The sequence below is a fragment of the Erithacus rubecula genome (assembly GCF_903797595.1).
Source record: "Erithacus rubecula genome assembly, chromosome: 4".
Classification (NCBI taxonomy): Eukaryota; Metazoa; Chordata; class Aves; order Passeriformes; family Muscicapidae; genus Erithacus; species Erithacus rubecula.
Window position 1 is genome coordinate 18,404,801 of NC_136686.1, and position 15,588 is coordinate 18,420,388.

General features: G+C 42.6%; 1 protein-coding gene across 1 annotated transcript in view; it reads left to right on the forward strand.

Moving 5' to 3' along the window:
* Positions 1-881: 881 nt before the first annotated feature.
* ABTB3 (ankyrin repeat and BTB domain containing 3) overlaps positions 882-15,588 on the forward strand; it is a 178,093-nt gene continuing 163,386 nt past the window's right edge. Inside the window, exon 1 of the mRNA XM_079303619.1 lies at positions 882-976. The gene's annotated coding sequence lies outside the window, so the exon portion shown is untranslated. The remainder of the gene's footprint in view (positions 977-15,588) is intronic.

Consider the following 15,588-nt stretch of genomic DNA (forward strand, 5'->3'; position numbering starts at 1 on the left):
TCATATAAAATTCAGGGGCCAAAAGGAACCTATTTCCAGTGCCTGCCTCTATGTATTAAAACCCAGCAATGCATTAACTGCCAGCAATGATAATTTATACATCAGTTTGCTCTGCCACAGGTTTTTTCTGAGAAGGAAAAATAAAAAATGCTCGGTTTGGAATAACCCCATAACATGCATGGGATTGCCATTTTAAAGAGTAAAGGTAGAAAAAACCAGCCCCTAGTGTTTGCCATATCCTTGTCTTACCCTTCACAAAAGCAGTGCTGACAGAGCACAGTGTTGAACAGGCGAGTACATTGCTCCGTCCATCTGCCTGTCCAGTGCCTCTGAAGACAACAGCTGGCCTCAAAATGGGAAGGAGGTAACCTGCTGAGTGAAGGTGTCCAGATAATAAATTAGCCCCCAAAAAACTGAGAACAAGAAAGAAATTACTGTCCAAAAATTTAAGATAAAGGGCTGAGGATTATGCCATGTTAAGCAGCCTCTACTGTGGGCAATTATCACTAGGCATCAGCAGCAACACAGCAGGTTTTCTAGCAGGTCTTGGGAGGTCCTCCAGCAGGATGGACATAGAGATTCTAGGGCAGTGAGAAGCACCCGAGCCTCAGCATTTTAGAGGTGATTGTACCTGTGTGGGTTTGTCCTGACAGACACCAGCTGGAGAATGCTCCACGTGGCTCAGATGGGGTCTGCAATCCTCTCAGGATGCTATACTAAATCAGGCAGTATTAATGGAAGGCTGCAGTTGGAATTTCTTTATGTGAATACCAGTGGGGTATTGTGGGGTGTTATTTTTATTATTATTATTATTATAATTATTGCTGCTCATGAAGAATCTGCTTTTTCTTTTACAGCAGCTATTTTGAGACTAGGAAAAAGTTGACTTGGAAGACTTGCTCCTTTTGCAGTGCAGGCACTGACCCAAGAAGAGCTGGATGCAGACACAGCCCAGCTGAAGCCAGAGCAGCTTTGTGTAAGTGTGGAGTTTTTTCCTTTCCCTGAGTCACAGTAAGATCAGAGGTGGGATTGTGTGCCAGTGGTTGCAACCTAATTTCAATTGCTTGGTTATATGCACTGGACTGTTGTATGTATCTGTGTGGCACAGGGGCTCTGAAGCATCCCTCTGAATTGCTGTCAGTGTGGAGGATCTCTACCCCCTCCATCCATCCACAGCTGTAGGCACAGAAAAACAATCTCTTGGACTGACAAAGCTGCAGAGGCTAAAAGCTTCTGTTTCAAGGCTATCAAGGATTCAAATTGCACTTTGCTTCCTCCATATCCTAAAGAGCCTTTCCTAGAAGGCCTCTGTGATGTGCTGCAGCAGGGCTCTGGACCTGGTTTCCCACAGGCATAAATATGAGTGCAGGTGAGAAAATGCTGATAATGTCTTAACCAAACCCACAGGTGAAGAAATAGCTTCTTCTTGACAGGAATGTCTTAATTAATATTAATTAATAATAATATTATATTGATATTTGACACATAATATTCTGATGAGCTGAAACACTACAGCACTGGAAACTGAATACACTTGCACTGGACTACATCCAGTGAGGACTAAAATAAAGATTTTAGGAATAAGAGAAGCTGTTTTAAATATGATTTCTAACAAAATAAGTCTTACACAGTCATATCTTTCTGCTGGCTTATACCCTCCCCATTCTCCACTTTTGCCTCTATTATGGTAACTGTTCTCTGTCAAAGACAGAAATGGTCCTATGAGGTCTGTAAATGCCAGTAGTGCATCTGGGTAGAGATTTGGGGACATGCTGGCTGAGGAAAGTCAGCATTCACACAGTTCCAAGTTCTGCTAGAACCAGTGACCATGGCCAACCTCTTTTCAGCTGTCCCAGCTGTTGGCTGATATAAATTTCCAGTGATGGTTTTCAACCTTTTCCCAGGGGAATAACCTCTGGTTTTCTCTGCTTCCTTGTGTATAAGAGAATAATCTTCAAAGTCTAAGACAGAGATTGGCTTCACAGATGACTTCCAGGCTTATCTTAGTGTCTGTTTTAAGCCAGGAAAAATATTGGTAGAGTCTGAGGCTGGCATAGTCTTGCCTGGCTCTTATGCTCTTGGGAAGCCAGTTATCAGACAGAATTTTAATGGCTCTTATGTGTTCATATGAAAAAACAGAGACATCAGAGGGAATTCTTAAACAGACTTGTTTTGAGCTTTACACAATGTTTTTTGCCTGCAGTAGAAATATAAGCCCTTGCATGCTGCAGAACAGTTTGGCCGATGGATGCTCTGAGAAGATGGTGCTGGGAAAAGCTGTCTCAGATGCTGGTTCTTTCCAAGGGTGGGTTTGCATTTGCTGCCTGTGAAGACAACTTCCTGCCCTGTGAAAGTAAGGGCTTCACATCATGCTACCCCTTGTCCTTCTGGATGGAGCTTCTCTGGATTTGCAGCTTAAAAGCTGAGTGCTGGCAAGGAGACTTGCCAGGTCAATGATCATTGGAGAGATAAGAAAGACAGTAGCTTAAGGTAAAGCTTCAGAGAACTCACAGTTACTGTTAGGAGGAACAAGCAGTGATGTCTTATTGGCATATCTCATTAGAAATTGCTGGGAGCTACTGGACTGGACAGTCTCTTCAAATGCCAGCAACGCTGCAGGAGCTGGATGTAAATGTTGTAATTGATATAAAGATGGAAGCTGCTCCACTACAAAGTGACATTTCAGATATTATAGGAATGGATGATCTGAAACATCCTCAATGAGATCTGTTTCCCTCAACTCTTTTGACTCCTGTCAGAGGTGCATGTTCAAGCTCTTCTCTGGGCAGATGGCTTCTACAAATAGAATTGGCTTTGAAATATAAAGTTTTGCTGAATTCATTATATGCCTTCTGACTTCAAAGCTTTGTACTTTCCTCTTTAGTTTTAAATAGAGTCACTTGGCTGCTTTCAGGCCTGCTACATTGGAGGCAGGTGCTGCAGTGGATGTCACTGGTGAGGTAGAGCAGCAGTCCTTATTTAGAGTATGCTGAGCAGCTGGATGCCTGCCTCACCCCTGCCCACATTCAGCCAGGAGATACATGATTCCTACAGTTAGAGAGCTCTCCCTGTCAGAGACTTTCCTGGCTTTCCCCTTCCTCAAGGAGAGGTGGCTGCACTAGCCTGGTCCCGCATCTCTTGCTCTCCCAGAGTGCAGAGAACTGTGCAAGGAGGAGGACGGGATGGAGTGGGGATGGTGTTTGTAACAGGAATTGTTCTGCCCATCTAAGCATAAGTTCCTTTCATTGAGGACTGCACAAAAAGCTTCTTTCCTGAAAGGGAGGAATTTTATGAATTAATCTTTATAGAACTTTATATTGAACTGACCTGGAGCATGATGGTTTTCCACATCAGCTCAGCAAGTGGATACCAGTAGTCAGAAAATATTGTCAGTATAAAGCAGTCATTATGACTTTGCTTTCACTGTATGTACTTCAACTGAAGTGATGAGTTTGGGTGTCACATCTCACACTTTTAAGCAGCAGCTTAAAGGGACACAAGTGGGAGACCTTTCTCTTTGTATCTACTTCCTACACAGAGAGATGACATTTTGATAGCCAGAGGTTCTCTGAGGAAAAAAAAAAGTTACTTTGGAGGCCAAATTATCAGTTTAGTCAAATTGTACATATGTACAAAATAGGGGGAGAAACGAGCACCAAACTTCAAAGCAGCTAGACCATTCTTTTCAACATCTTATGACTTGCCACATTTTATATCAAAATTCTTCAGTTTCAGTTTGAAAGTTTTAAATGCTCTAAGCCAAAATGTTTAAACAATACTAAATGTTTGCTTCATCCACAAACTACTCTTTTCATATTTTAGAATTTTTTTTAGAACTAGCATCAAGCTGCAAATCCATTCCTCACCCTGCTCTGGTTGCCTATAGCATCTGGGTAAATTTGAGACAGAACTTTCTGAACTGAAAAGTGATTAAGCAGAAAAATTAGGTTCTTCACCAGTACCTCCTCTCTCAACAGCTGGATCCTTTATAGATCATCTAAACAAGCAGTATATTACAGCTTTCAGCATTCCTCCATATATTTTTGAACTGAGAAGCTTTTGTTGCATTTGTGTCTTATCAGCAGTACATTATAAAACATGCCAACCCTTTCCAAATCTTTATTGTTTCATTGGAAGGATTATTTCTAATTTCAGCCCCGGAGTCAGTTTATGTGTGGTTTGATCTTCTGTTCTCCCTTTTATACAGATATTATCAGTATGGACAGCAGAGCAGCCCTGTCACACAGGATTAATGGCAGAGTGTGGTGCTGCTTCTGAAACAGTAATGTCATACCATATGAATAAACACTGAAATTGGGATAATGTTTCTAAATGTTTCAGTATTCTAAGTACAAAGTAATAACCCTGTCAGGAACAATATTCACTGCTGCCTTATCTGGCTGTGCTGGAATTGGTGGCAAACTCCAAGGAAGAACACAGGTATGTCAGTGTTGGAAACAGAGCATGTGGTTGTATAAGAGCAAAAAGCAAATAAATCCCTTGGTCACAGTAAAGGGAGAGAAACTTAATACTTGGAAAATCAGCACTGCTTTGAATATAGCATTTTCTTGGTTTCTTTATGAGAAGGATAATGCAAACATGGTAAATAGATAGATAGATACATAGACAGACAAATAGATAGATAGACAGAGAGATGTATATGTATTAGTATATCAGACAAAATGAATTGTAGAATTCAGCAGAAGATGAAAAACAGTCTGTGAAATCAAGAATAAGGGGAGGAATGAACAGCAGACAGTGAGGAAAGTGTTACTGAGTACTCTCTGCCTTAATACAAAATCAAGGAGGAGCAAAGCCTTGATGAAGGATGAGGGTTAAAAATATTCCACTTCACCTCAAAAAAACCCAGAAATAATTCTGAGGCATTGCAGGGGTGAGGGGTGGTTGCTCAGCCATTTTTCTGATTTGTTAAACAATTTGCCTCTAGGTTTTCATGTGCGTACATTTGTAGAGGTGCCAGCCAAAAGATGTTTGATGCTGAGAAAAGAGCAAAAATCTAGCTCTTCCTAGCTGCCCCAAGGTCACTGCTTAGAGGGTTTAAATTTTGGAAATGTCAGTTTGAGGCACTTGCATAGAGAAAAACAAATGCACAATTATGCTGTTTATCCTATCTACTAAAAAAAAAACATGTTGAGCTCTAGTCATCTTTAAAATAAAATCTTCCTCCACAACATATTTCTGCCCAGTAGCATGTGTTACAGAGCATATTTAAGACTTCTTTGGAAGAAGACAAGATCAGACACTGCCAGAAATCAGATATTCAATTAAATTGTCTCATGCTTCAAGCCAATATGACAAGGGTACCTCTTAATGAAAAAAAAAAAAAAAAAAAAAAAAAAAGGAATTGCTACTGTAGCAACATCTGGGAAGAAATTATCATCGAGAGAGAATTTTTACATTAGCAATGTGGTCACTTGCATGGATGTAACAGTAGGATCTGAAAAGGATAGTCATGAATGTGAGCAATGTTTCCTTTGAGAACTCTTCAGCCTTCAAACGTGGTCTTTCCTGACTTGGGAAAATCAGAGGAGAGACAAAATTGGCTGTATTGAGATGACAGCTTTGCAACGAGAGGTTGCATTCTAGCCATGGCTGTCCAAGAAGTGGCTGTGCTGGGGCTTTGAGCATTGGTTTTAACAACAATGCAGGTTTGTGCCTTCACTCCTGCTTCCCCCTTCTCTTCATCTGGCTATATCCACCTAGAAAGCTGACCCAGCTCTGAACTCTGTCATAGAGTGGAGCTCATGCCCTCCCCTTCCCCTTTTGTTTTCTCCACACTGTTTTTCCCACCAGTTCAGTTCTCTACTACCATTTGTGGTGCAATGTCCCCAGTGTGGCTGAAGATTATTGTGCTGGGGCAGGGACTTACTCCAGGGAACAGAAGATTTTCTGTGCCTGTGGGTAGATGCATGAAGCACTGGTTATTTTGTTTGCCTTTGGATCTAACTGCCTTGGTTTTGCTATTGTCAAACAACTGAAAGGACTGACATTAGCTGCCTGGTTCCCATTAGCAAAGGCACTTTTAAATCCTGTTGCGATCACTTTGTTTTCTAACATGTAACTAAAGGCCTTTTTACCACTTCTTACATGACTTCCTGCAATTGGAGCCATGCAAACAGTAATCAAGCATATGCATCTTGCTGATACCAGTATTTTGAAACCCTTTCCAAATACTTTTGCAAGTGACTGCAGAAAAGATTTTATACCAGTTAGAATGTGTATATTGGGCTTTCTTCCAGAAGCTATGAGAGGGGCACAATATGTGCTGCTGGATTATTTTACCAGCTGAATAAATGTCATCTCTTTTCCAAATACTTGGGCTATGGCAGAAAAATTATTTCAGTATTTAAATACATTATAGACATTCTGAGCAGGAATTTCATGGGGCAGGGGTTCTGAGATATGTGCAGACAAAGTACCATTGCATTTCTTAATGTGGCAGGTTTTAAATGTCCAATATGGCACATGCTTTTTCCTGAGATGAACTGTCTTTTTAAAACCACAACTGAGACCAAGAAGAATATGTGAGGCTTTTACAAAATCTCAGGCTGGATCTCTGATTTTAGGCCACTTGATTGAAAATCTGAATCCTGGGCTTTTACCTTCACAACCCCAGTTGTTCTGGAAGGTAATTGGGCTGCATGCTGTTTTGTTTAGGTGATGGGTTATTGCAACCAAAAGTCTCACTGAGACATATGGTCCTTCTATCTGTTGGCATGTCACTGGGGCATTTTTCATTCACAAAATGATAATGTACTGGGAGCAACAAGTCTCCTCAAGAAACACATCATGAGGCTTAAAGCACAGAGTATAAGGAAGGAAGGAATCATACTAGAATAAAGGCTTCTGCTTGTAATTAGGAGATTAGTTAAGTGCTGTGGTCTGCAGTTTTGGAAAAGCTATAGGTAGCAGTTGAAATGCTCTGGGAAGGACTAATAACCACCCTGGTACTTAGGAACCAGGCTGTGTCAAGCTCTGTGTGTTCCCTTAAGTGCAATGTCGTGTGGACCCTGATGAGCTTGTCCTTCAAGACAGCCACTATGCCAGCCTTGCTGTACATGGTGAGGGTACCACAGATGTGCTGTACAGATGGTGACCCCAGGGAGTCCAGCTCCTACATGTTGATCTGGATGCCTGAGCCAATGGGGCTGTGTGCAGCATCCTGTGACTGCAGAGGCTGTGCACTGGTTTTTCCACCAGTTCTTTTTAGAAGAAAATATCCATATAGACCTATTCCTCTTCTTCCTCACTTAGGAGTTTGGAAAAGGCAGACTAGTGTCTACCATCCCTGCAGCTCCATTTCTGGAAGTACAGGGTCATCGTGGATGCTGGTACTCATAGCAGACACTGGTACCCAGCACTTGGGGAAAGCCTATGGCACACAACTCTGCTCACCAGTGGGTGAAGCACATCTGTCACACCCTTTTTATCCCTTATTAAAAATGCAAGAGTTGGGGCATTATAAGAAGGAAAGCAAAGCACTTCTCTTTGAGTACACTAAATGTCTTTTGCTTTTGGGGGTAGCTCCTCCAAAGCTTTAATGGGCATTGACTGGTGGTGACTGGCGAATGTAGAGAGGGTCGGAAGCAGACAGTTTTTCAACAACAAAGTAGGAAGTGGATTTGGACTGGCTCTTAGCACAGCATAGAATTAAGCTGGTTTCTTCTGAAGCTTTCCTAGAAAAACCTTGAATTCATTCTCCTGTTTGCCTCTGCGCAGTGGAGTACAGAAGATACTCTTTTGACCTTGCATGGAGTTTGGAATTTTTTTTCCCCATTGTCAGCAAACAAGACAGTGTTTTTGCTCCCAGACAATTTTTAATTTTTAAAGCTGATGAGTGCCTCACTTTGACAGAGTGTTAAACATTTAAATGCATCTTCTTCATATCAAACTCAGATGGCTCATCTGCAAAAATAATCCCCAAAACAAACTGAAAACAATTCTCTTCAAATGCAGAAAACTTGGCCAAAATAACGTTTTTCCTTCTGTGATCAAAGCAGAAACTATGTAGTTTGGTTAATGCAATGGGGTTAGATATTTTTTTCCTCTCTGTTACATAGCTTTAGTCAGTTGTCAGCCAAGAGATATGTTTGGATTTTTCATCCCCATGTGGATTTGTGGGAACACACACTAGGAGTCCAGATCAACACTGTAATAGTGCGTGCATTGATCTCACAGAGTGTTTATGTGGACTCCAGCCATCATTCATTTCTTCTCTGGCATCCAGAGGCCATAATGGATTATTTTGTATAATAATCATGATAGTACTTAGCTGTTGTCTAGCATTTGCAAGGCATTTTATGAAGAAGGTCAATATAATTATTTCTGTTTTACTGTTGGAAAGTAGAGGCTCAGAGACACAAAGTGATTTGTCCAGGTCCATGAGCACCACGAGGGGTGAGGATTCAGGGACTTGCTAAGACTAAACTGAAATTTAGATTGGAGTCCAGATGTAGGCAATGGGCTGTCACCATCACCACAGAGGTTCTGTGCTTGGGGGTAACAAACTTCAGGCATTGAGTCTATGGAGAGCTTATCCCACTGCCTTAAACTCAGCTGAAGAAAATCACAGGATTAGTCTTTAACAGGGCCTAAACCATCTGTGCTTAGAAGCTGGGCCCCACCTCCCTTGTGCAGCATATGGTCAGCTGCCACTTAGGGGCACCTTCTGCATGCAAGCCCTGCCCACAGGGGGCAGGAGCAAGGGCAAAGTGTGCCATTGGCCCTTCCCTTCCCCAGCCCTTGTAACTACACGATAAAACTGTGTCTAGGTGCTTAACCCACACTTCCTCCCAGCCTGGGAGTAATCTCCTGTCCTTTATTTACAGTCTCCTTCGAGCATCCAGCAGCTGTCAAGTGTGAGCTCTTGCCAACCCCTGTTTCAGGTGCTGGAAATGTTATTTTACCTTTGCAGCTGACATCAGCCTTGAGGTATTTCAAGAGGTACAACAGGGAACTCTGAAAGCAGAAAAAGTTGCTTGTTCGGAGAGGTGTTTTGACAGGTTTCTAAATGAGATACAGGTCATTTGAGAGCTTGTGATGGGAAGTAGAAATGGTTTTCAGCCCTTCTCACTGTTTCTGCAATGCTTATTTCCCAGCCTTTAGGCATCTGCAAATGTAAAAAAATGGTTGAAATTACAACAATTGGAAGAGGCACTTTGATAGCTCACATTTCTTAAAGTATATGAAACTTCAGCAGGTTGGATAAAGTGGATAAAGCATAATCTCTGTACGTACCATAAATAGTTTGTTTACTTGCAGTAATGGGAGAAAAAGGGGGGAGAGGGTGAAGAAAAGTGAGGATTATAGGTTGATTAGAGGGAATGATTTCTCACAAACGTTTTATGATTTGCTCCCACCTTCATCATATATGAAAGCAAGAGTCTATAGTAACTTTCCAATTCCTGAAACCAACTACTCAGAAGCCACATGGGTTCACAGGAGATGTTTGCTTCCCTGTGGAGACCACTGCCCTTGCAAGGTGAGTCCTCAGTTATCTTAAACCAGTCATAACCTCCTGCAAGTGCATTCTCCAGAGCAGGGCTGGCCTTCTCCTTCCCATCTTGCTGCATCCTTAATTTCTGACTCACCAGGGGACCTGTGCTGGACCTCACTGCATCATGTCAGGGCTCCATGCGATGATGAAACACACCTCATGACAGACTTCAGAAATGTCAGTTCTTGTTGCCCAGTGCTCTCTACTGTTAATCTTTAAAAATTACTATAAGTATTAAAAAAAGAAAAGATATGTCTATTATATATTGCTACATGTACCATTGTTGCTGAACTTGGTAGACTGCAGTGATGTGATACCCCTGCAAGAAAAAGCATTCACAGAAATATGAGTTTTTCTGGAGCTGGTTCTTATTCGATTTGAGGCAAGCTGGGTGGAGTTGGTTTGGTTTTTGGTTTTTTTTCTAATTTATTTATGAGTATTTCAGCAATACTTTTGGTCAGTCAAAGAATGAACAGAATGCTGTAGTGTCTAAAAACATGGAGCTTTGATCAACTTTTGAAGAGAAACCAAGTAAAAGAAGTTGTAACTGCTAGGGCAAAGGAAAGGGATTGGTACTACATTATACTGCTCAGTTCTTTAAATGTTATCTTATGCCAGAATCTCTAGGTTTTGTTTTCTTATTTCTATGAGGGGAAAAAAGCCACAACAAAAAACAAAACAAAACCAAAAACCCCAAATAACAACAAAAATAACCCCACCAAAAAACTTAATCTTAAAATGGCTTATTTTTTTATTTACCTACAAATAGAAAGTTCTCACTTAATATCAGGGAATTACTAGTCTCTTATCTTAATTATGCTTTGCAATAGGATAGGCCTGCCTCAGTTATTGGAGGGGGGAGAGGAAAAAAATCTTGCCTGCTTATATAAGGAAAGAGTGATGTAGGGAACCTGTTTGTAAAAGCCTCTTTTCCTGGAACTGGCCTGGAGAGTGGGGGTGTAAGAGCTCCCTGTAAGAGTTCCCTGCTGAGATGACTGGGGCTGCTTGTTTTGCTGCCTATGCCCCTCTGAGTGGATGTGGCACTGAGGCCACTGGAGATGCTGGGAGCAGGACCTCAGCTGTGCCAGTGTGTATGGTGAAGATGGGAGCCTGTGGTGCAGAGGAGAGCTATGTGAATGGCAAGCTTTTGTCTACCTGCAAAGAAACCCTTAAGAAAAAAAAATTAAATAAGAAAACTGAGAAATTCTTCACCTGGGAGTTTCTATCATCAAATAGTGCTGGCTAGGAATCTTGCTTTTTTAATAGCAGAAATGTAAGTAAGCCTAAAGTGCTGACAAGAAGCAGAGGTGTGAATGGATTTAAAGATAACCTTCTCTAGTCTTTTTCCCCCTCTGCTATGCTCTAAAAGGAGTCCCCATGAGTGGGGACAATGGAGAGCATGTTTTAAGTCCTTCCTTTCCTTTTGCACATATGCCCAAAGAAAATGTCATATTGTAGAACCTGTTCCTTCTAAAATTGCCGTGGACAACAGTACCATGAAGAATAGTATTTAAAACCTATAAAATACTTATTTTCTTCTAAAATCAGAGCTGACTTTTAAATTGCAAACAAGGACAAATGATTACAACCCCTTAGGGATTGTATTCAGATGCACTGCATGACACACCACGGACCTAGTGAGCCCCAGAGCCACTTGTCACCTCCTCACAGCATCAGGATGCAGCAAGCATGGTTACACTGTGAGGTTGAACCCCTGCAAACAGCCAGCAAGGCTGAGAACTCTGCACCTTGAGGAGATAAACTGTCATTCCTGAGCTACCAAGTAGGAAGAGGATTTCACTGGTTGCAGACAGAGAAGCAATTACTTAAAACAGTAGAGTAACTTGAAACAGTTTTATGCTGGACATTCCCCCAAGGGAAGACTAAAGGGCTGGCTTACTTGACAGCCACTGCTGATTTCAAGCACATTTGTCTCTTTAGATTTCACCTTTAAATTGTTTTCCCATATAGTCATACATATATCCCTTATGCAGGTTTGTCATGTTTTGGGTGGAAATGAAAATTACCATTGGCTGAACAGTCTTTCCTTGTGTCTGTCTTCTGGAAAGCCTGATATTCCTGTTTCTTTCAGTTCTGAACAAAACATAGTGTATGTATGTATGTATAATCTTACTGCATAAAGCATGCAAACACTGTTATGCTTTTTGGAGTGGTGTAGAGCAACATGAGAAGAACCTATACCTGCTGGATGGGGGGTAACTTTTATTCTGTTTGACTCTATATGCTTTTAATACTGCTTAAGAGTAAACAAGACAGGTGCTAGTCCAGACCCCTAGAAAGGTCTGGTAGCATCTTTTTATTCTCTCCATTTGTGGCAAGGTAAAGGTTAGGTCAGATTTAGGAAGGCTGCTTCAAGCAGTAAGACTATTTGGACTTGGAAAATGAGCACCTAGGGAAGTTCTAGAGACTTTGTCATGGATAGTTTGAAGGAAAGTTTTAAAAGCTGTCAGGATTCATGTAGAGATTGCAGCTGATCCTGTCTAAGGACAAGATCGAGGATATTGTAAAGATAGCAAATATTTTTGCGTTGGCTGCACAGAACTAAGGTGCACTGGTGAACTGGTGGTAACGCCCTTGGCTGGTGTGGAAGTAAGTGTTTAAACCAAAGAACTGCCTTGGAGGCTCTGTCCCTGTCTCTGCAGTGATGTAGCTCATCTTGCAGAGCCATCCACGACAGACCTGTTGAGTAACTGAGCAATTACAAAGTCATCTGTCCCCTGGCATAACCTCCCCATTTTTGGCAAACAGCTGTTGAGAAACTTTCTGAGATGAAGATTGCATACGCACCATTGTATTTCATAGTTACCAGTGTCTTTAGCCTTCAGGAATTTGTCAGATCTCATTCTGAAATTATTCATGTTCTTGGCTTCCAAACTGTACCATGGCCATGAGCTCCACAGCTTTGTTATACGAGGTGAGATTTGGTTTAGGCTGGCAGTTTCTCAGAGCATCCTCGGCTTGTGTCTTTTGAGAAATCCCAAGTAATATCTCCCTTCTGTGTCTGTCACAAGTCTACACATCTATTACAAAACTCCACTCTCAGCACATGGGGCTGCAGGAAGAAAGTCAGAAGGGTTTTGAGCCCAGTGGGAAGTTGGTGCTGCTGGTTCTGCACAGCAGGGGAATACAGGTGGGTGGCTGCCCCTGGCTAAGCAATAGTCGGCTGAAATATAGGGGCATCTCTATTCCTTAGTGTCTGCGAGAGGAGTAGCTGATCAGCTGAATCTTGCATCTCCATGGGCCAGTGGTTCCTGCTAAGTCCTAGCCAGGGGTCCTAACTCAGCTTGTTGCCAAGTCAGCACGATGGAGCTGATGGGGAAAAAGCGGCTGGTGTGGCATCCGCTTGCCACGTGTTCTTCCCTCCCACTCATGCTGGAGGCACCACCAGTGCTTCCCTTCCAGCTGGCAAGCTGGTGGCCTCATTGCGTCACTCATTCCCACTGCTTTTGGAGTTGTCTGTGTTCGAGGAGCAACACTAGAGTCATCTCCCTGAGCCTACTTGTCAAAACAGTTGGCAGCAGTGTCCCAGTGGTCCTGCAGCGACAGTGGTACCTGATGCCAGCTCTCAGCTCTTTTCACCGGTGTGTTCTTTGCAGCACACTGTACACAGGCTGCAGCCCCAAAGGCCCCTCTGCCAGGGATGTGCATTTCACACCTCCGTTACTGCTACAGGATTACAGCCTTGCTTTGTAAATGAACTCCTGTTTCTGTGATTAGAAACACTAACACTCTGACTTCCCCAGCAATACAAGCAAGGCCCTCTGAAGGTTTGCTGCTTGTTCCTAACAGCTGGGGATAGCACTGGGAGATGCCACAAATTTTGCTTTTGATCTGAGCTGTTACTGCAGTGCAGCACTTTGGATTTTGAATACAGAAATTACACGGAGTGGCCTGATCCTAGGTGAATTCCTGCTCTGTCTGACAGCCTATTTGCTGTCATGTTTTTCCCTATTGCTGTCAAAAATACGCCTTTTGCAGGCAGTTGACTGGGTGGGGTAGGAAAGAATTGCAGCACTTGGTGCTCTCCCCATAAAAATGCCAAATTTCCATTCACTTAAATTTGCCCTAAGCACCTTTTAAAAATGTGGTTCAATTTCCCTCTTTCAGAGTTTTAGCTAGCACTTATCATCCTGGTATGGTACTTAATCAGTCCCTGTCTGAGTTGTCTGTAAGGATAATTGATGTTCCTGTCTCCAACAAGCTGAAAATTGTTTCCACCCAGCCTTTGACATATAAAGGGACTTTGTTTTCTGCAGTGGGTGTTCTTGTCTCATAGGCAAATGACCCTGGCTGTAAGGCTTGCAGAATGGAGTGCAGCTGCAGATACCTGCCCTTCCTCCCAGGCAAGGAGAGGTGTGGTGCCCTTTCTGGATTAAAGCTAAGGACTGTCTCCAGAGCTCATCCCATGCAGGCACTGTATATATTGCAGGGGTGCATTTTGCTCTAAACTGTTTGCTCCTGTCTTTTCTGAGAGGGGTTTTAAGAATCCTGTCTGTGGAGCACTTTATAAATAATGCCGGATATCACTTTGGGATGCAGCAGCCAGCATATCCACACCTGGGCAGGTGAAATTCTTTCAGTATCAAAAGATCGCCTGAGATCCAGGCTGGTCACACTGAACTTATTTGAACTTCAGCCCTTTCAAATGGGAAGGTAATTAGTCTTCTGCACAAATGAGTCAGAAGTTCTTACTACCACTTTCGAAAGTTTAAACCAGCCTAGTGCTGCTGACATGCCTTTGGTGTGTCCAAGTATTGCAACATCTTCCGAGCTGGTAGTGTGACTGGGAATCAAACTGCTGTGTGCAAGGTTGTAGCTACAAAATCTCTAGCAAGACCAAATATTTTGCTTTCTGAATTAAAATAAAACCCCAACCTCTTTAGAAGCCCAAACTGTTTCTGAGTCAAGAATAGAAATGCCTGAGTCTCTGTAGTGTCCAAGACAACTGCCCACTTTTCCTTTATTCTATTCATCTCAATGCAATATTGTAGGCTAAAAATTATGCAGCACCCAAATGCTGACCTCTGCAGTGCCATTTTTCACAAAGGCTGGTGAGCAAAACACCCACTTCTCCAGTTCTATCCTTCCTGGAAGCCCACCTTGTATCTCTATGAAACCCTACAAACCAACTACTAGAAAACTTCCCCAGTTTGAACTTTACCTGAGTTTGACCTGCGCTTGTATGCTCAGCATGTGCAGTAGTGGCATTCTGTGAGAGCATAAGGATGGAGTCTGGTGAGTGGAGTAAGAAAAATAACTATCCTGAGGTGTTTAGTCCTGGTGGTTCCTTCCTTCTCCTACCAACGGGAAAGAGGAATTTTGAGCCACCACTGCACTGAGGTGGTGAAGACACCAGAGGGCTCTACTGTCAGATGTACTGCTGGATTGCTGCAAAGTCCACAGGATTTTACTCTCGAGGTACGTTCTCATTTTTGGTGAGCCAGCCCCAAGACAGGCTGTTGCCAGCACCGTGGGCCTCAGCATCTTACTTCACTTGTGACAGTGGCTTAAGTTCAGGTTGCTCCTATTCTCAGCTCTTGTACCTTTCATCAGGATACGATGGTGTTTGAGACATCTGTGGAAACCCATTGTGCATACTGCATCTTGTGGAAGGGCCAAGACTATCCTGAGAAAGCAGTTTTTGACAGCACTTGACTTCATTTGGAAAGCCACCCCCTTGTCATAGTTGTCAATGGGTGTCATAAGTACCATAGTTGTCCCCTACCTGACTGGCAGATGAGCCTACCTGTAGTTGTGCTCATGCCTTTCCTCTAGGAAGCTGAGGTTGAAGGAGTGCCAGGCTTGCTTGGATGGGGAAATCACTTACATGACTTGCCTTGTCTGTCCAAGAATTTTGGCTGCCACTGTTGGCATGATAGACAAATGTGTTTGCTAGGCTTTTATCCTTAAAGGGATAGAAATTTTCTGGTATTTATGCTTAAAAGGATGTAAGATTTCTTCAAAACCAGAGCACACAAACATATATATTCTCAGTCTGTTGCCTGGGACATTAGTCAGGCAACTCCTAATAAAGCTAAAGCCTAGCAATG